Source organism: Adiantum capillus-veneris, chromosome 19 (assembly GCF_014529385.1).
Source record: "Adiantum capillus-veneris isolate H3 chromosome 19, ASM1452938v2, whole genome shotgun sequence".
Classification (NCBI taxonomy): Eukaryota; Viridiplantae; Streptophyta; class Polypodiopsida; order Polypodiales; family Pteridaceae; genus Adiantum; species Adiantum capillus-veneris.
The window spans coordinates 3098455-3120556 of record NC_140949.1 but is presented as its reverse complement, the minus strand read 5'-3'; positions in this window follow the sequence as shown (position 1 = coordinate 3120556).

Below are 22102 nucleotides of genomic sequence, written 5' to 3'. Positions count from 1 at the left end.
AGATAGCATGAACAATACTTTCAAAAGAGAGCGAAATTAAGCTATTGACAACATTTGAGGACCGGATTTGCATGGAGCCGGTCCCCCCTCCAAAAGTCTTTGTATTATGGTTTCTCCCATCAAGAGAGACATTGTACAATACAATTCTTTGTGTTCCTTCAAGACTAGCTAGTGCAATGAAGATGAAAGCTTCATGCACTAAGCAAAACACTCAGCAACACAACATCAATTATCCCCGGTCTCAGACCGAAGACCTCACACACCTTTGAAGATGGTGAGAGCTAGCAGGGTATGAGAGTAGATTGAGAGGAAGAAGGAGTATCTTACGAGAAAGATGTACATCACTACAAGAGGCTATTCATATTAGCGACACTCACACAATGACGCTCAAAAAAAAAATCCCGGCGTCGCTATGAGCTGGCTGGGCTAAAAAAATAACCGAGCGTGCCCAAAAACTCAGATCTCAGATCTGAGTTTTTTGATGCCCTCAAGCAAGGAGCAGGTAACGCTCTCCCTCACTCTCTCTCTCTCTCTCTCTTTTTCTTCTCCACACACACACACACACACACACACACACACACACGAGGAGAGGAAGGAGAGCCAGGTATGCTCCTTCCCTCTCCTCATTCTCATGTTCCCTTCCCCTCTTTCTCTCTCCCTCTCTCTCTCTCTCTCTTTTTCTTCTCCACACACACACACACACACACACACGAGGAGAGGAAGGAGAGCTAGGTATGCTCCTTCCCTCTCCTCATTCTCATGTTCCCTTCCCCTCTTTCTCTCTCCCTCTCTCTCTCTCTCACACACACACATAGTGTTTTTGAGAGAGAGAGAGAGAGAGAGAGAGAGAGAGTACAAACAAAAACAAAAACGCACACACACATACATAAACAAAGAATGCACACACACATTGAGAGAGAAAAAGAGAGAAAGAGCATGCATAAACAAAAAACGCACGCATTGAGAGAGGAAAAGAGAGAGAGAACATGCATAAACAAAAAACGCACACATTGAGAGAGGAAAAGAGAGAGAAAACATGCATACGATCCAAACAAACGCACACACATTGAGAGAGAAAGAGAGAGAAACTAATTTAACGTCGTAGGAAACTAATTAAGATTAAAAGAACTAAAGATCTAGCCGACGAGGAGTTGAACTCAAGACCTATTATTCAAGAGGGAAATGGCATAATCAATCTATTATACTTGGCATGGGTGATAGAAAGGTTATACCATTTATCTCTTTTTATTGGCACACACATCCACACACGCGCACACACACAAGAAGAAGAGAGTTATAACGTCGTAGGAAACTATCTTAAAAGACGTTAAAGATTAGGTTATATGTAGACTTACATTAAATTAGATTTAGGTTTATTTTTAACTAGATTTACGTTTATTTACGCTAGATTTAGATTTACGTTATATTAGATTAGATTTAGGTCTCCATAGACTGCGATGCCTGCATGAAGCGGGTGAAGAAAGCCCTCAATGGAATATAGGGTATTGCTGCCTTCACTCATGGTGGGCTCCGTCGATCCAAAAGTACTGGTGAAATGTCTTCAGAAGATAGGGAAGAAGGTGGATCTTCAGGGCAGCAAGAGTCACTACATCCCCGACACAATGACCATCTAGACAACCTCTAGTCATTCAACAGCAACTTCAAAGTTAGTAACAAGAGCAAGAACGGTCTAAAGGGCCAATTGCTGTCGTCAGATGTGGATGGAGATGAGGCAGCGTCACCGCCGGAAGTTAACTCTCACATCTTTAGTGATGAGAATGCCAACTCTTGCCGAGTTATGTGAAAAATTATGTGTTAAATCAGTTTTAAGGTTCTTATAATCCCTGTTAGTTTAGCTCTTTGTTTTTAATATAACATAATTTACGTTAGATTTAGATTTATGTTATATTAGATTAGACTTAGGTTTATTTAGGTTTACCCACACACACACACACACACACACACACAAGAAGAAGAGAGTTTTAACGTCGTAGGAAACTATCCCAAAAGACGTTAAAGATTAGGTTAGATGTAGACTTACGTTAAATTAGATTTAGGTTTATTTTTAGTTAGATTTACGTTTATTTAGATTTACGCTTATTTACGTTAGATCGAGTCCACGCAAGAATTACTTACGGTTTAGGGTTTAGAGTTAGACGAACAGTGAAAAGATCTACTGTGAAAAGATGTTAAGATGCTGTGAAGTGCTACAGCTACAGAAGAGGCAAAGGGGTTTTGTCCACTACATGCAGTATCATGTAGACGTGGGTGTGTAGATTTCTTGTACCCACAAATATAGGTATTGACCAATAAAGACGAGATTATAACCCGGTGGTTCTGATCTCCGTGCACCTCTAGACCGAGGTGTGCGGGGATTGGACATGACTAGAGAATGTGAGGTAAAGAGAGAGAGAGAGAGAGAGAGAGAGAGAGAGAGAGAGAGAGAGAGAGAGAGAGAGAGAGAGAGAGAGATAAGACGAAGAATGCCAATAGAATATTAAATTTGTTATCCAGGTTATAAGTTTTTTATCCTCATTATCAGTAGCGACGAGGATGTGGGACCGTCCAACCGAAACACCTATCTCTCAACGAGGGTCTTATGTCCTTGTAATCAATGCAAGCATGCTGTGCGACGGACAAGACGTGTTTCTTTGCAGCACGTTCGTGAATTTGGCGAGTTCGATCCATCTATTATAGATCGAGTTGTTGCCAATTATAACTCGTCGGACTCTGACGCTGGCCAACAAGCAGCAATCTTGCAACCCAATAGACGTGCTCGCAGGCGCTTTGGTCAAGCAGCATATGTGAGGCCACAAGATGTAGCCTCTGACAGCTCGGGGGATGATCATGCAGAGCACATTCCCAACGAGGCAATGTTTGAGCCCGAGATTGATGAAATGATCGAGACGATCATGGATTCAGAAAGTCTTATCTATGATGATATGAAAAGTGAAGCCGATACGCCATTGTATAATGGAGCACGTATGTCTAGATTGAAAGCACTCCTTGTTCTTCTCAACATGCAAGCAAAGTTTGGATGGAGTGACACTAGCGTCACAGTGCTTTTCAGGTGATCTATTACAATTAGTTTACTTTAATAAAACTCTAAATGTATAATGATCTGATAGATTTTTACACGACTGTATCATATTTTTATGTTGTGTAGATTGCTAAAAGAGCACATACTACCAGCTGACAATGTGATGCCAGATTCCCGAGATGAAGCAAGAAAGATTTTGCGAAACTTGGGGATGGATTACAATTCTATCCACGCTTGTCCTAATGACTGCATTCTTTTCAGAGGGGAATACATAGACATGGAGAAGTGTCCGAAATGTGATTCCGAAAGATATCGAGTAGATCTCCACGAGAAAAAAATTCCACAAAAGGTTTTGCGACATTTCCCTCTGCTTCCTCGCATCAAGCATTTCTTCGAATGTAAGTCCATGGCCGCCCTAGCATCATGGCATGAGGAGAATAAATCTTCGGATGGTGTGCTACGAATTCCTACAGATTGTGTAGCGTGGAAACATATAGATGGAACATGGTCGGATTTTGCCAGGGAAGCTCGAAATTTGCGCTTAGGCCTGGCTATGGATGGCGTAAATCCATTTGGTCAAAGATCAACATCTTACAGTGTATGGCCCGTTGTCATCGTCAACTACAACATTCCCCCGTGGTTGACTACGAAGAAGGGGCACCTATGGCTAAGCTTGATTGTGCCAGGGCGATATAAAGTGGGGAATATGGATGTGTATCTTCGTCCACTATTGGAAGAGCTACAACAATTGTGGATTGGCATAGAGGTGGTGGATATGAGCCGACACACAGGACAACGGAATGCTTTGATCAGAGGCATTCTAATGTGGACCATGCATGACTATCCCGGGCTAACAGAATGCTCAGGTGATCTATTGACACTCCTCACTCAGACACTGTAAATCTTGTTTTTTCCCATAGTTGATCTATTATCATGTGTATACATGCAGGGCTTCAAACAAGCGGATACAGAGCATGTGTCACATGTGGACCTAGACTGAATGCACATAGGGCACCCTCACTGAAGAAGCAAATCTACGAAGGTCATCAAGCGTATCTTCCAGAGAATCATGTGTTACGCGATGGCTTTTTGGGAAGAGAGCCACCAAGGATGTCTGTACAAGCATGGTTAGAGCAGAAGGAGATGTACGATGACGGATTGCCTCCAGGGATGAAGAGACTATCTCTATGGTACGAGTTACCATACTGGCCCCGACTCATGATCAATCACTTGCTCGATCCAATGCACATATTCAAGAATGTGGGTAATCTACTATGGGACCATCTGACCGGCAAGAAAGATACTTTGGGAGCCAGAGTTGACCTTAGAAATGTGGATCGTATGGAGCAATATTGGCCGCAAACAGCGTCTGATGGATCGATAAAAATCCCTAAAGCACCATGGATTTTCACAGGAGCCCAAGAACGCAAAGTAAAAGAGACCATTCGATCTTTGCGGACCCCCACTGGCGTAATGCACTCGCTCCGAAGGTGTTTTACTAAAGAAGGAAAGCTTACCGGTTTGAAGTCACACGATTGGCATAAAATGTGTCAGGTACGTTCATAGTGGACTTTAATATCATTGCATAAAATGTGGACTTTAATATCATTGCTGCACATACTTTACAGTTTATTTTATCGGTTGCCATTGAGGGATGTTTGTCTCTCGACATCCGTAACACAATCTACAAACTTGCAAAGCTGGTGCAATGGATCTCACAAAAGGAGATCAACGTAGACTCCATACCATTCGCCAAACTAAATGCTACGGAGCTTGTGTACATGTTTGAGAAACATTTTCCTACTACAATGCTAACCATTCAGGTGCATCTTCTTGTTCACATAGTTGATGAAGTGGAAATAGCTGGCACAGTTCATTCCAGATGGATGTTCTTCTTAGAGCGTTTCATGAAAACGCTTAAGGGATATGTGCGTCAAAAGGCACGTCCGGAGGGTAGCATGGCAGAAGGTTGGTTGGTATCAGAGTCCCTAGTGTACATTGGAGAGTGGCTAGAAGGATTTGATAAATCCCGGGACGCGCTATGGCGAACCATAGATGATGAGCACATATCTGGGATTGTCATGTGCAATCTCGGTGTTGAGAAGAAGATGACGGAAGATCTAGAGGCTAAAATCAACCGATTTTGCATGCTTCACAATCCAGTGATGCAAAAGTGGATTTCACAATATGAGGATGCAAAGCAAGAGCGACAAAGGGCACGAATCGAGTGGAGACGGGGAAGACGACCACTGATGCACTATCCAGCGGTTCTGGAGAGCCTACCAACCTTCATGAGCTTAAGATGGTTGCACAACCAATTGAAAAGCGCACAACAATGCGGTGACGAAGTGACTGAAGAAGAGTGGGAGTACTCTCGGGGTTGCGCGACCAAGGTAAGTTTGCAATGTACGACTAGCAAGTGACTTTATTTATAAACGTTTGAACGGCCACTCATAATCTTTGTTCGTTGTAGTATAAGTCATACACAGCAGCATGGTGTAAAGGTCGACATTTTAGGGTGGAACGAATCGACAAAAAGCGTTTTACTCAAGATTGTGGAATCATGGCAAAATTTGAACAGTCTAGTCGACGACGTTCCTCTGATGCAGATCCTATGGTGGCGGAACTCACTTACTTCGGCACGCTACAAGAGATTTTGAGGATCGATTACAGAGGATTTTTTGTCGACTTGTTCGACGTGCAATGATTCAAAATAATCATGGAGGGTTTCAACGCTACTGTGCGTAGAGGAGAGTCTGGTTTTCTTGAGGTGGATTCTACTAAGAAATGGACTGACCTAAGAGACACTTTCGTACTACCCGAGCATTGTGAACAAGTAAGTATGTAAATAGTTAACATCCCCCTTTTACAAGTTATGTGCTTGAAAGCTCTCATGTAAGTTATGTGGCTCTGGCAGGTAATATTTCATCCTACAAAGTCTACATCAAACTGGTGGTACGTCATAGAGGTAGCCCCTCGTAGTGCAAGGACGTATGAAGGCTACCATGTGCCAATCACAATGACATCAATGGAGGAGATCAGAGAAGATGCTCAATCAGAAGCCGCTGCGGTGGTGCCAGACGAGCATCAAGATGCTACTACTCTATATGGGGTGCATGCAGAGGAGCTACAAAATGAAACAGAGGATATGTGTTTAAACGGAGAGCTCTATATAGATATAGGAAGTTATGCTGAGTTATGCGAGGATGAGAGAGAGATCTCTTAAAGCCACAAATATTGTATTTGAACAATTTTGCTCCGTGTTGTAAAATCTCTGGCTCTCTAAGTACCTTCCATGGTGTATAACGCTCTTTTCTACTCGCGCTCACATCTTTTGATTGAAAATTCTATGTTTTCGACTTGCCTCTTCTATCACTCAATTCATTGCGTCATTGTATTTATATGCGTCATTACGTCATTGTATTTAATGGTCTTTGCGTCATTGTCTACTCTATTCATTCAATATTAAGTTTAAATATTCGTGTGTTTAATGTAGGTATGGATGATGAGGAGTTTCTTTCTTCTTTGTCACCGCAGCAGAGACAGTGGTACGTGGAGCGTCATCGCTCTGGCACATCATCGCGCGTTCCTACTCCATCCGCATCTCCCTCTCTTTCGGAGCATTCGGCGCGCTCCGAAGCTTCGGCGTCGACGAGACGAGCTTCACACTCATCTAGACACCGGCCCTCTAGTGGTGGCGGTGGCGGTTGTTGTGGGGATTCCGCCACCGATGCCTCCACACCGCCTCGTGTTCGACGAGGCTCTTTACCCTCCCCTTCTTTGCCCGCCCCCACACCAGCCACAGCATCGCCATCTACGCCAGGTTTTGCACGGCTGACTGTTCCTAGAAGCTACACACCTCTACCTACTCCGCCAGGAGCCACCCCACTCGACACTCCTCGCTTCGGGGCCCAGACGCCGGTGGAGATACCTGACGTCCGTACCCCCATCGACACGCCGCTAGAGACCCCTGCCGGGACACCCAGGTTCACGCGTCACCGGCCAGAGGGCTTGCCTTACTCCGTCGACATCAGCAGCGGCATCATCATGGATGATGACGTCAAGAAGGTGATCTCGCGCATGCGTGGTCTTTGCTCTCAGCTGTTTAGACACTACATACTAAACAAATGGAGTGAAGTATCAAGTGATTTAAAAAACAGAGTCATCAGCATACTTCATGATGAGTTTCCCGTTCCAACACGGGATCAGCGCTTCAATGAAGACCTGATGAAGATTCAAATGCGCGAATACTGCAAACACAAGCGTTCCGAAGTGCAAAAAGCAATCAAGAATGGGTGGAACAGGCCAGATTGGCTGGCCAAAGAAGATTGGAAGAATGCGAAGAAAGCAGCGCGCGAGAATCCCGACAAGTGGAAGCAACAAAAGGATGCAGCCAGAGCGCGAGTAGAGGCAGGGAGCTCGCACCACTTGGGGAGCGGTGGATGGGCATCATTTGAGGCCGATTTTGTAAGTGTTTTCACATTGCTCTTTATGTTCGATAGTTTAGGGTTTATGAGTTTTTTAATTCTAACATAATGAAATCTTTGTATGTTTTGACAGTGGTCGATGACAGGACGTGATCCCACACCGTACGAGCGCGAGTACGCAGGCAGGAAGGGCTTAAACGCCCTGATGGACATTCTCAGTTCTCGCGGCGGCATGGTTAGTATTAGGGTTTACTCTTTTTTATTTTTTGTATTGTTTTATAAATGTCGTTATATGTTTATACTTACTGAAAGCTGTCTTATTGTCTTTTTTTGCAGAATCCGACAGATACGCCGCTTGGACGCGATGAGACGTCTGACTAGACGACATCAGTTTAGCCGTAGCTAGATAGCATTAGTTTAGGGTTTCTCATAGCTTATGTATCATGAGATGGATTTTATACGTCTTTTTGAACCATGTATATTATTACATTTGTCACCGCAGTTCCTTTTGCCAATCAATTCTTTATGCCTATGATGTTGTACAATTGTCATTATTACATTTGCCAATCAATTCATTTTGCCTATGATGTGTACAATTGTCAATTTTGCAAACAATGCGTCTTGTGGGTGACTATTTTGGGTCTATTATCTACCCTTGCACTTTTTTTAAAAAGTGAATCAAGTACAATATGGTTGATGGGTGGCAGGGCATCAAAAAAAAATTCTCTCGGGCGTCGCTATAAGCGTCGCTATTTATGGCTCTGTAGCGTCGCTATGAGCATCGCTATAGTCTTCTGTGTAAACGTCGCTATGAGCGTCGCTATATAGCGACGCTTATAGCGATGCATATAGCGACGCTTATAGCGATGCATATAGCGACGCCTATAGCGACGCATATAGCGACGCTCTCGTAGCGACGCTCGTAGCGATGGTTTTAGCGACGCCGGGGGTTATAAAAACCCAGTGTATTTTCGTCGCTAACAGCGTCACAAGAGCACACAACCTCTTGTAGTGCATGTCCTCACATGACCACTCATATTAGCATAGCTTAGCTTAGTAATTAGCATGGTAGAGGAGATGAGCATGCATTAAAGCTTGGCTCTTGGTTGGATTTGCATCCACATGCCAAGAGTGTGTCGATGTAGGCTTCTATCTCACAAGCTTGGAGTAGGTGATGAGCTCACCATTAAAGCTTGGGAAGAGATAGTCTTCTTTACTTCTCACATAGACTGTGTGAGAGTGTGTGTGTGATAATGCCTTGCAAAAATCAGCCCCCTCTCTCTCTTGGGCGAGCCCTCTTGCTATTTGCTCTTGCTCTACCCTCATTGGACCTCCCCAGGTCAAGCCAATGACTATTAAGCAGCATAAGTGATAGCCTTCTGACATCTGTCCCCCTTTCCCCTTTTGAGAGCTTTAGGTAATTTAATAATTCAACTAAACTCTCATTGGACCTCTTTGCCTCCTGGCCAATAGGAATCAGGCTAGCCATTGGGCTGTTGAATGCTCATTGGACCCCTTGGGAGACTGTCCAATAGTCTTCTAGAGGACTTAATTCTCATTGGTTCTTTTATTAAGTGTTCTTAAATTAATTAAACTAGATTTACTCTAGCCTAATTCTCATTGGTCCACCTCCAAGGCCATCCAATTGTAATTGGGTACACCTTGTGGGCATCTTGCCTAGGGAGCTGACATGTGTCCCTCATTCCCTTTGTGTTAAGGAAGCTTGTGTGTGTGTGTGTGTGTGTGTGTGTGTGTGGATTTCTTTCTCATCCCCTACATGCAAGGCTCACCCCCTCCCAAGTAGGGATTGCAAAGAATTTTTTGTACACACACAAAGCATCCAATTCCCTTAAGGTTGACCTTTGGACATAACCTTTGAATTTTGGAACCTTAGCATTTTGGAAGTCTTAATGGGCTGAACCTTAGGGTCCTTTTAGCCCATTGTTGCACATGGCTCTTTTGCAGATGGGCCCCCCTTTGGATCCCTATTTTCCCTCCTTTGGATCCCTAATGTGGCCGGTCTGCTAGCTTAACCAATATTCTAGCTTTTTCTCCCCTGCACTTTCCCATATTAAATGATCAGTTTAACATGAGAAAATCATTTAGGAGAATTAGATATTGATTATTATCACAGAGGTATTGGAATGGGGGTGTCAAAAAATTCAAGGTATATATACTTCCTTGGGCCATTTTCCCTCTCATTTGCATTCTAGCCTTTAGAGAGAGAGCTCCTGGTTGTGGATTCTGGTGACCTTCCATGCTCTCCTATGCACCATTTGCACGCTCTTACTCACTCTAGCCATGAGGGAAAAGCTCCTAACTATTTCTAAAAAAATTTTGATTATCACATTGCTGACCACAAGAGCTATAGGGGGCACATCAACACATGACAATTTGAGAACTTTTGGGATCAGAAACACTAAGACTTGCCACACTAGACATCCAAATTGCACCAAAAGTGAACCATGGGCTCGTCACTAGTGGGTCAACACATTTCTAAGCTCAAAGATGCAAAATATGTTTGAAACCACACCCATCGGGCTTCTTCACTCACAAATCCAAGATATTTGGCCCCATCACCACCAACCTGCGAGAAAGATTTGTCAGTTACTTTACAGTTGAGCAAAGAAACACAATCACCATGCAATTTATGTCAACTAAAGACAAAGAAATTCCCCTCGAATACCAACAAGAAACATTCAAAAAGGACTGCAACGAGGAAGCCTGTGACCACTACTTAGCACCCTAAGTAGTTGTGTCGAGGATGACATAGGCAAGGACAGGAGGAATTTTAGCTTCTCAACTAACAAGAGCCAAAGAAAGAGCATCAAAAGGGACACCACTCATGTTTTAATCCAATTGATTAGATTAAACCCCTTCATATTAATGAGAAATCCCGCAAAGTCCAAATCCATTGTCATATTACTGATTGACAACGAGTCTAAAGGGGTTGAGGGCCTCCAAGTTTGTAATCTTATGTACTTTTGAAGTCTTGTATTGAGCCCAAATATCTAGGAGTCCATTCTTTGAACCTTGGCTAAGGTATAAAATCCAGATTTTGTGATTATAAACCTAAGTTTTGGATAATGGAAGTGAGAATTTTTTGCAGAAGCTCAATGTGAGTCTACTGTTTCTTCAATTTCTCCTGTCTCTCTCGTATGTTGTTTCATTGCTATTTAGAGCATATCACCACATTTTCAAGTGAAAGATCTTTCATTTGATGTAAGTTTCTTGCGATGAAAGTGTATTTTTAGTCATGCCCGTGTACAGGCTATTTTTGCTTCCTACGCACAATACACGTACCAAAATTTATTTTTGACCTTAGGAATAGATAGAGCATGTCTAGAGAAGCCATAGAGTGCTTCAGATTCCAAAACCAACTGACCTAAAATAGGTTGTTTATCTTATGCGTGATTTTTTTTTCGAGTGTCAAAAATGACATTTGACTACATGAGAGTGTTAAGGATATTGTGCTCATGCTAGGCATTAAGTTTTGATGCATTTGGAGTATCATAGCTATACAAATTCATTAGAAGGGTGAGTTTTAAATTTATTAGAAAAAATGATATGTATCTCACATTTTATGGATAAAGGAGATACTAAGAGACAGAGAAACAATTAACACCTTGCAAATATTCTTTAAACAACCCCACTAGAAAAGAACTCTCAAGTAACTTGTGCATAGGCTTGAGACATATTTGCGACACAATTCATGCAACTGATGAGTTGACACACACACACGCACATACGTACACACACATGCTTGCTGTAATGTGAAAGGTAGTCGATGTTATTCAATGGCCCAGAGAGAGAGAGAGAGAGAGAGAGAGAGAGAGAGAGAGAGAGAGAGAGAGAGAGAGAGAGAGAGAGAGAGAGAGAGTACATGAGTTGTGCTTATCCTTCCTTGTATACATATTCTTTGTAATTAGGGATCCTTGGGAATTAGATAGGCTCATTTTTGGAACTGAGGAGAAGTAGTAGAAGCTTTGGTGCTCAACCTTCTTCTTGTTGGAGTGTCAAGAGGGTTGTCCAATGTGGTTGGTTGGTGTGCCAAGCTATTATCCACCTAGGCATCCTGATGAGCTGCGACGAAGGGATTGCTTGCTCATCGCAATGGTCTCCTCCCTCTCTCCTACTTTTGGCCCATGTGCCCTGCTTCCCTCCATGCATCATGACTTCACCATACCTTCAAAGTAACGTCTCAACGTGAATTTTCAAGCGTTTGAAAGCACAATACCCTTTGGTCCAATTTTCTAAAAGTATTTATACAGTTTAACACCATATTAGAGAGTTTGAAACTTTAGAGTCAATGTTTCTTAAGACCAAAGCCTTCCAAAAGGTAGTACTTGAAAAGATCTTTCGAGCCATGCTCTTGAAACTTTGGCTAAGATTTGGCCATGTGATCAAATCTTAAGCTTCTTTGAAAGTGGGAATTGGGATATCCCAAATTCACTAATATGGTGTTCTTTTTATAATTTGTGATGGAGGCCCAGACACTTCAAAGAAAACATTGTTCTTATGCGTACAAGATACGTTTGTTATAACGCACATGCTAACTAGCACAAAAAGCATGACACACTAACATGCTTTCATCCCTAATTGTTCCAAAATTTATATGTGGAGTTTACTGAGTATTTTTAATTGCTTGATATTGTCTATTTTTAGACTTCTATAATAACTCTAGGTAATCCTCTTTGTCATGTACCTTTGATCAAGGTTACTTGGGATAGATTCATATGTCCTTGACATAACTTTGACCTAGATAACTAAACAACAATTATCCTTTATCTTTTATAGACTCTTAAGCTTCCTGGTTTCAACAAAGAGTTTGAAGTTACAGCAGCTGATGCTATCAAACTTGCTTTAGGAGGAGTCCTTACTCAAGAAGGTGGGCCCGTAGCCTATACTTCTCGAGAGATTAAGGATCGTGAGAAGAATTAACCTACCCACCTTGACTTGGAAATCTTAGCAATCATCCATGCATTAAAGTTGTGGAGACATTCTCTTCTCCGTCACAAATTTCAGTTAGTCATTGATCACAAAAGCTTGAAGAGGATCTTTACACAACCCAATCTCAAGATGAGGAAAATGAGATGGATGGAAATTATTCAAGAATACAACTTTGACATAAAGTATAGATCTGGGAAGGACAATGTAGTTGCGGATGGACTTAGTCGCAAAGCTTTCCTTAGTGCTATCACAGTACCTAATAATCCTATCTGGGAGAGAATTAAGGAAGCATCCTTGAGAGACCAAGATTATTAGCAATTATCTTTGCAGATTCAACAAGGCATAACACCTAAAGCAAATAAAATATTAATAAAGGATTACTCTGTTCAAGAGGAATGTCTTTATTTTTGGCAAAGGCTTTGTGTACCTAAGGACCCAACAGTGAAGAAGGAATCTTATTTTACGCTCATGACAACCCAACTTAAGGACACCCTGGGTATGCAAAGACTCTAAATGCTGTTAGAAAAAGCTACTTTTGGCTAGAAGGGGGATTCTCTTTGCTATGTGAAAAAATGTCTCTCCTGCTAGCATATTAGAGCTGAAAGAATCAAACTACCTGGAAAACTTCAACCCCTTGATATACCTCAAATGAAATGTGAATGTATCAATATGGATTTTGTTACTAGTTTACCCACTGTTGGAGGCTATGATTCAGTATTTGTTGTTGTTGATCTGCTCACTAAGATAGCTCACTTAATGCCTAGGAAAACTACCTACACTGCTTTTGATACTAGCCAAATATTCATGAAGGAGATCTTTAAACTTCATGGTCTACCTAAGAGAATTGTAAGTGAGGGATGAAAAATTTACCTCAAAATTTTGGATTTCACTCTTTGAAGCCATTGGAACACAACTCTGTTTTATCACAACATATCATCCTCAGATAGATGGTCAAATTGAAAGAGTAAATCAAGTAATTGAGGACATTCTTAGAGCATATTTTTTACACAAACCAAAGAAATGGATCTAATATATTCCTGTGGTTGAATATGCCTATAACGCCTGTGACCATAGAAGCATAGGCAAGTCACCATTTAAGGCTCTTTATGGTCAAGAATGTTTAGCTCCATTAAACTTCTCAAACCCTACTATCAAGGTATAAGCCTCAAATCAAATGCACGAAGACATGGAATCTCAAATTAAGGCTATTCGTAAGGATATTCAAGCTACTAAAGACAGACAAAAGCATTATGCAGATAAGAGGAGACCAGACCGAATATTTAAAGAAGGAGACAAGGTATTCCTTAGGGTCAGGTCCAATAAAAGAAACCTATCCTTGGGAAAGTACAAGAAGCTCAACCCAAGATATTGTGGACCCTTGAGATTGTCAAAGGGATAAGTGATCAAGCTTACAAGCTAAAGTTACCCTCTACCTCAAAATTCATGATGTATTCCATGTTAGTACTAAAACCTTATGTTCTTAACCCTAAATAACTTTTGGATACTGAACAAATAGTTGTTTTGACCTAAGAAGTCTTTGAACTTCAACCTGACCATATCCTAGAAACTTGGAAGTGGAAACCTAGGAATAGAGGGTCATCAAATATGTTGTCAAATGGAAAGATTTCCCTGAAGAAGATGCAATGTGGTAAGACAAAACATATCTCCTTAAAGATCATCCGGACTTACCTTTAAGATGAGGACATCTCAATTCATCAAGTTGGGAAGAATGTAAGGTCTCTTCCACCCTTGGAGAGGAGATTCCCATGTAAAGAAAAAAATATTAGGCTATTTTGGTCATAAATAGAAAGTTTCTAATTTTGACAGTTTTCTCCTCTGATGAGCTAATGATGAATATATTGTTGTAAGCTTTTAAATGAAATTTTTATTTTTTGTCACTTCGTTCAAAAATAGAAAGTTTTGAGGATCTTACACCCATCTAAACGTGACCGTCTCATCTAAATCTATTCTATCCTTGGTAAGAAAAGTAAATGAACCATTTTCTCTCCCCAAGTCAACTATCTTGGCTTTATTATATCTTCCAAGGGTATCTCAATTGACCCAAACAAAATCAAGGACATTGTAGAATGGCCTCAACCTACTACCGTCACAGTGAAATAAGGGGATTTCTTGGGATCACATGATGGACCGGATATTTGTCAAGGATTATGCTCTTATTTGAAGCACCTTTGATAGAATTATTAAAGAAAGGAATGAGGATCAAATGTAGAGCAGACCATGAGGCCAATTTCTCAAAGTTAAAAGGTTACCTAGTATCAACCCCTATTCTTAAGCTTCCCAATTTAAGAAAAGAGTTTGAAGTTATAGCAGATGCTAGCAAACTTATTGTAGAGGAGTCCTTACTCAAGAAGGTAGACCCGTAGCCTATACTTATTGAAAGCTAAGAGATCACGAGAAGAATTACCTTACTACTGGTCGACTGCCAAGTTTCATGATATTGATGCTAGCAAATCAAGAACCACAGACATAAAAATTATCAATCCGTGGGACATAGCTTACCCGGCTAGTGCATGGAGGCTACAAGAGATAGCTAATATCTCAGAAAACCAAGTCTAAGCCGCTCCTACGTAACTTAGTCTTGAATGTGTGTCAAACATCTAAAGCTACTTTTCTTACCGCAAGCCTTGCATCATATTATCTTGTGACATGGGGGGTGTGTAGGCCGTTGGAAAGCTCCCAAGCTCAACATACTAGTGCATTATTTTTTTATTATTATAGCATAATATTTCAATGTTGTTCATGGCCTCTCCATGGATGGTGCCAACCCCAAACTAGTGAAGAGAGATGAATCCATGGTGTGAAGTGGTCAAATGTATTCAAAGAGCTGAAGGATCACAATCAATATCGCATTAAATGCAGTAGTATACATAGAGATATGTATGACCAGGTGATGCAGCTATGCTAGAAGGTGTACTAGAAGGCCCCAACCAACATGGAGATAAATTCTTCATTCGCAAAGGGGTTTGTAAAATAATTTAGTCAACTGGAAATTGCAAGCCGTTCAACCATGCAATTAAATTCGGCTGAGTATTCTATCCAAAATTTGCAGGACCTACAAGAAAAAGGATACTACAAAGCCCATGCCAAAAACTAGAGGATGCGTAATTTCCATCATACATGTGTAAACACCAAGGAGGGGTCTACTAAAATGAAGGAGGACTACTCAAGCCGAGTAGCTACAAATATTACCAAAGCTACCAAGGCAGCACCCCTCTCTCACCACAACACTCACCAAGGGGCAAAAAGCATGTCATATTTTGGCCTTGAAAGTTTGCAGCACATAAAGGTTACCGATGATCATCTCAAAAGACAATTGTAGGATGCTAAACAAAATCTCATTAATGCAAGATAGTAGTTCAAAGCTGCAAGGGTTTTGAAAGCAAGCAATGCTACGGTTAGCACAGTTGTGGTTGCTATGAGACAAAAGCTTCGTAATGTTGACAATGAATTGTAGAGTTTACAAAAGAGTCACAATGTGGATGTAAAGAGAGAAATAGATCTCAAAGTGAAAATAGAGACACTAGATGGTTTGAGGTTTCTTGACAGTGAAGAGACCCCCATTGATGTTGAAATTAACATAATTTGTCATTGTGTAAGTGTATGTGACTTTTGTGCTTGCACCTTATGTTTGAACTAACCTATGTACTTACCATGCTTCCCTTTTATTTCGTTTGTAGATTAATGTGGACATGTAGGAAGCAAAAGTGCATGCCTATGAAAGTCAATTGTAGCTATTCATGCATATAAGAAAGATGTTGCAAGGCTCCTTCTTCCTTACTACTCTTCGTAAGTTAGCTATTGACAATTTTATGGAAAGGATAGGAAGGGCATGTGATGGGATGACAATCAACTAGTGTATTGGCTATGGTCTACCATTAGAAGTATAGGAAATCATTGCAATGGTCAAGATGCCCTGTGGACATAGCTATCACCTACTCTGCCTTGCTCTTGCATGCTCCTTGGGGACAAAATGTAGAGCTTTCCAAACTTAAGTGGCCAATTTAAGATGGAAAACACTTTTAAAAGGTTAAACATTAATTTTCCTGACGCAATGCGACCTTGAAGATGAAGAACTAGTTCATCTATATACTCAAACCTTGTCATGATACATAGAGGATAATTGGCATGATTTTTCTTGATAATTGAAATTTTGAAAAATGATTCGAATTTTTTTTTAATGAAAATATTGTCCTATTTTCTAGAGCTAGCTTCCTTTTAAACATGAAAGACGTATTTAGGTATTTTGGGAATTATTCAATTCCCATTTCTTCAGAGGATACTTAAAATCTAAGTAATATTGTGTAGTTTTAGCTAGCATTTCTTTTTGTGATCACTTGGTTATGGCATTGAAATGTATCCCTCATTCAACAATTATGTGAGTGTGTTTGCATAAAATTACATGAATGTTTAAATCAAATGTGGCAACATTGGAAGCATTCCCTTGAATGTTATCTTGCACTATCACCTTTTTTCACAATTAACTATATCAAAATATCAAATTTCTTTTGTAGAATAACGTTAGAATGGATGGGGTCTCAAAATAATGTGGTGCTTAGAAAGACTAAGATAACAATTGACATTCATATAATTGTATTGACTTATCGAAACAAAGTCTAGCAATACTAGAAATAAAGAAATTGCATATTACAAGAAATTAAAAAATCACACAATTTTTCTCTTGCCAATGGTCGTGAAATCAAACTTTTTGTAAAGCTAGTATAAGAATTGATGGTATCTCAAACAGATGGTAGTGTTTAGAAACACCAAAATAAGTATGAACCTAATATTAGCATTTATTTCTCACTTTAGGTACACGAGCCCGTAAGGTTTCCACCTTTCTAGCTGTAGGAAAATGAACTCAAAGATTTAGGAGAAAGCATTGAACATACAAACAATTAAAACATTATCTCAAAAGCAATTAAAGTTGGTATTTTTAAAATCTTAAGCACAACAAACCTATAGCTAGGAACTCTCAGAACTGAATTCGGGTAAAAACTGACACCACTATCCGTTCTGAAAGATTCACTGCTACTTTAAATTGTGAAAATAATTGGATGTTTTTTACTAATGATTAAATCTTAGGACTTCCATTATAACCCTTAGATATTTTCCCATATATTTCTTAAAATAGCACAAAAAATTAGCAGGCTTGATTTTCAGAGTAGACAGGTACTGAGAAAGATTATATGGACCTACCAGGGACTATTTTAGTAGTAGGGGGCGCCTCGTCTTCTTGAGGATAAAGGCTGCTTGAGTTGTAAGTAACTGCCATATTCAGCCCGGGAGAGCTTGTGAGTGACAGAAAAAGCTATAAATAGGACCCCAGGCTTCTCATTTTCACTTTGACTTCGAGTCCTAGCCAAAAATCTCTTGTGTGAGAGAGATACTTCACAGAAATTACTAAGAGAGAAAAATATGAGTGATTAAGCGAGGTAATTATGCTAACCTCAGTTAATTAGCCATTTATTTCTAATATTTTAGTCAATCTATTAATTAAAGAAGATTAAATTTTTCTCTATTATTAAACACTCGTTTGATATTTTATTTCTCAGTTGACTACTTAATCTTATTAAAGATTAATTATTTGCTTAATTATTAACTTTAATTAGAACTAAAATTGACTATTTTTACCTTAATTAATGGGAATTATATTAAGCAAGCTTAGCTAGTTCTAAGATAATTATTAGAGCTTAATCATATTTTAAATAGGCTAGGAAAGTTCTAACATAGTTCTTTGATTGATTTTTGTAATTACTTACACAAACATTAGATGTTTTTAGCTATAGAACAAATGGGAAACATAATAAAATAACTTAACAAGTCACAAGATAATTATCATAGTTAGAGAACATTGTTAAAAATACTAGGTAATTATATCTTTAACCTAAAACTAATATAGATGTTTGATTAAGCCAAAATAGATAGATTTTAGATGAAAATAAAAGAAAGAAACTATCTAATCAAGCTAGATAATTATAAGATAATTATCAAAGTTAGTAAACAGTATAAGTTAGTGAGAGCGGATTTTTTGAGATGGGGCTCAACTCAAGGCTCCCACCAGACAACCACTTCGTGAGACCCTACACACGCATATTTCTTAGGGGCACCACCCTCTTTTATGGAGAAAGAAGGAAACCAAAACAAATCATATACAACACACACACACACACACACACACACACACACACACACACTCACACTCACACTCACACCTTCCTTATGTGCTTCAACACAAAATGCCCTTCAACCATTCAGCACACACTCCTTAAGCAATCCCTTTGAACATTGCACAAACTCACATGCAAAGATTGACCTTCACCATATTAGTGCTCATATACTTCTAAGAAAAGCAAGCACAAAACCTCAAAACTCAAAACACCATAATGCACAAATACTTGACAACTCCTTTCCTTTCCCAAAAGAAGAGACTACTTACAAACATAAGGCGGCCTGCATAGAGAGCTCTTCTCCATCTATGCAGCCCCAAGACTTACTTACACACAACATAAGGAGAGAACCCAAGAAAATAGACACCATGGTGCACAAAAAACTTTCTCAATAAACAAGCAACCCAATGAGCACAAAATATGAGAAGCTACCAAGATATGCTTACCAATTTTACATGCGTTTAGAGCAAAAGTGTGAGGACGACACCCCAATTGCAACAATTTGTTGATCAAACCATGAGATAGATCATTGAACTTGATATCCTTGCTCTGATATAGAATCTAAAATCCTTATTTAGGGATGAGTATGGTAAGAGAAATGTTTGCAAGAGAATGGTAGCAATAGCATATTGATGCTCTCTCTATGGTGCCGCTTATGATAGAGAGCTTAGGAAATGGATAGGGAGACAAGAGGAGAGAGAGATTAGCAATTCCCTAACCTTAGAGGAGCTTATTTGTAGCAATGGAGTAGATGTGTGTATTTTTGTGCTTGTCAAAGGGCCTTTTTATACCTGTACAAGACCTTGGGTTAGGTTAAACTTGACTAGGGTAGGTAATTAACCATAGTTAGGTTCCCTTTTGACCATTCCTTCAATTATGCAAATAAGGGACTTATTTTTCATTAAAAATAGCCTTTTAAGTCGTGGAGGCTCCATAAGGGTTGATAATGTATGTGGGCCCCACCATGATGTCCCTCTAGTGGCTCCTGCAGAGTGTCCCCATCCTGTTTGTTGTGTCTCTGGAAGCATCTTGAGTCGACCCCTCCACATGCAAGTGGTTTTTAACTCTCCATTGGTATTTTAGAATGTTGGAGAAGTCAAGAAAACTTTTCACCTTTGTGGTTTACCTGATTGTAACTTTGACCTGCAGTAACAGTGTCCGCAACACCTTGTTTTCACCATAACTTTTAGCCTGTAACTCAGAATTGGGTGCTGTAAAAGGCAAAGTTGACCTTCTCAAAGTGTTTAAGCTGATTTTGGAGTGTTACTCAAGTATACCCATGAGCTAAGGCATTCAAGATGCATCCAAAACACCTTTTGAACCAAGTCTCCTTGTAGGGGACCCTTTAGCATGCATCCAAGGTGTAGCATGCTTTTTTCAAAAGAGAATCCACCTTAAACAAATGAGGTAGGCTCCAATAAAGTTTGATTTATTGGGGATATACATTATATTTAAGATTTGTTGACCAACACAAGTAAATGATCCAAGAGTTGGGTCACATAGTAGTGGGGAAGGGAAGGCCTACAAGGTTAACCCTACCCTTGAGAGAAGATGGGTAAGATAAGTGCCCATAAATTATTTATTTACAAATTATGGGATGTAGATAGCTATTTAAATTAGTAAAGGTAATTAGTTAAAAGAATATGCAGTATAAAAACTAGGAGAGTAGAATTAAGTTTACTATTTACATTTAGCATGAAGAGAGAAATATGATGTAAATGCATAAAGATCTAAGAAGGGTAAGGTGTTTGTATGGAAAAAGGCTATTACGGAAAGAGAGAATGAACACTAGGTTAAAACTTTGATAAAAAATATATACATTTGAGTATAAATGTAGTTCAAATGCAAGGTTACCATTTAACGCTACTTATATTAGCCCTCCCCCTTCATCTAGGATCATTCATGCTCCTAGATGAAACAAAAGAGTTTTTCCTTTTTCTTTTCTTTCTTTTTTTTTCTTCTTTTTTTTTCTTTTTTTTCTTATTTTTCTAAAAAAAGGAGGAGTGATATACACTCTTTTACTCCATTAGACCTGCTTTTCATTACCTCAATCCCATAAATCGGAGATGGGACGGTTGCCTTGGGTATGTTGAGATTCCAAGGCTGGTTCTTCTTTGCACATCAAAGCTTTAAAAATAGGTGGAGCATTTGCCAAGCCAAAGGGAGCCATGCCAATTTGGAGCTTAGACGATGTAGGTAGATGACTTCCTATCAACGGATTGATACGTTGAAAGTAGGGCTTTAATCTCCATCCATTGACTCTGGTCTTGTGGAGTTTTCTTGATAAATCTGCTAATCTGTAACTACCATTCCCAAACTTTGTTTTTATCATGAAAGGTCCCTCCCATCTTTGCAAAAACTTTTTGTCAAGTCGAGTATCAAGTCGGTTATCATAGCGAAGAACCAACATACCTTCCTTCAATCCTTTCCCCTTGAGCTTCTTGTTGATTTTGTCCCTTTGGCTTGTGGCTTGGGCAATGTAATAGTCGATGGACTCTTCTCTATCAAGCTCAAGTCGTTGAAGATCTAAAATTATTTCCTGCAAAGCTTCTTTTGGCCTCTTTGCTCCCCGTGAGAGAATGCATAGGCTTGCAATCTCCACCTCAATAGGAAGGAGTGCCTCCTGTCCATATACCAAATGAAAAGGAGTGAATTGAGTGGATACCTTGAAAGATGTTCTGTATGCCCATAGAGCTGCGGTCAAATGACGATCCCAGTCGTTTGGTCGATCTACAACCTGCTTAGAAATGATCTTACATATCATTCCATTCACCTTTTCAACCAACCCATTGCACTGAGTGTAGTAAGGTGTAGAATGCAAATGTTTGACTTTTAACTTTGTCAAAAGATTATCTAGGAGCTCTGCTCTAAACCCTGGACCACGATCTGACAAAATCTCTAATGGTGTGCCGAATCTACTGCATATGTGATCAAAGATAAATTTTGATACCTCCTTGGCTGTAATTCGTGATGTACTTGCTGCCTCCGCCCATCGTGTCATGTAATCTACTCCCACAATGATGAAGACCTTCCCGGTAGATGTGCGAGGTAAGGGGCCTATTGCATCCACACCCCACTTCTCAAAAGGACCATACTAAATTATTGGAACTCGAGGTTCATAAGTGAGTCGTCGATTTCCAGCAATCTGACAACCTTTGCATGACTTACACCAATGCTGGACATCATGGTGTAGACTTGGCCAAACAAACCCTGCTTGTAAAATCTTCTTGTTTGTAATATCATGAGAAAAATGACCCCCACAGACATCATCATGGCATGAAAAGAGGATTCTCTCTATTTCTTGAATAGAGGGCACCCTTCTTAGCACCAAATCTTTCGCTTTATGATACAGATCATCTCCTATGAGTTGGTAAGGAGTTGCCTTTTTACCAACCTATGCCTTTGCACTTTATCCAAGTGTTTAGGGCACTCACCAGTTTGGAGGAAAAATATGATGTCCTTCAATTCCTCTTGGCCTTGGTACTTTGGTTCGTAGA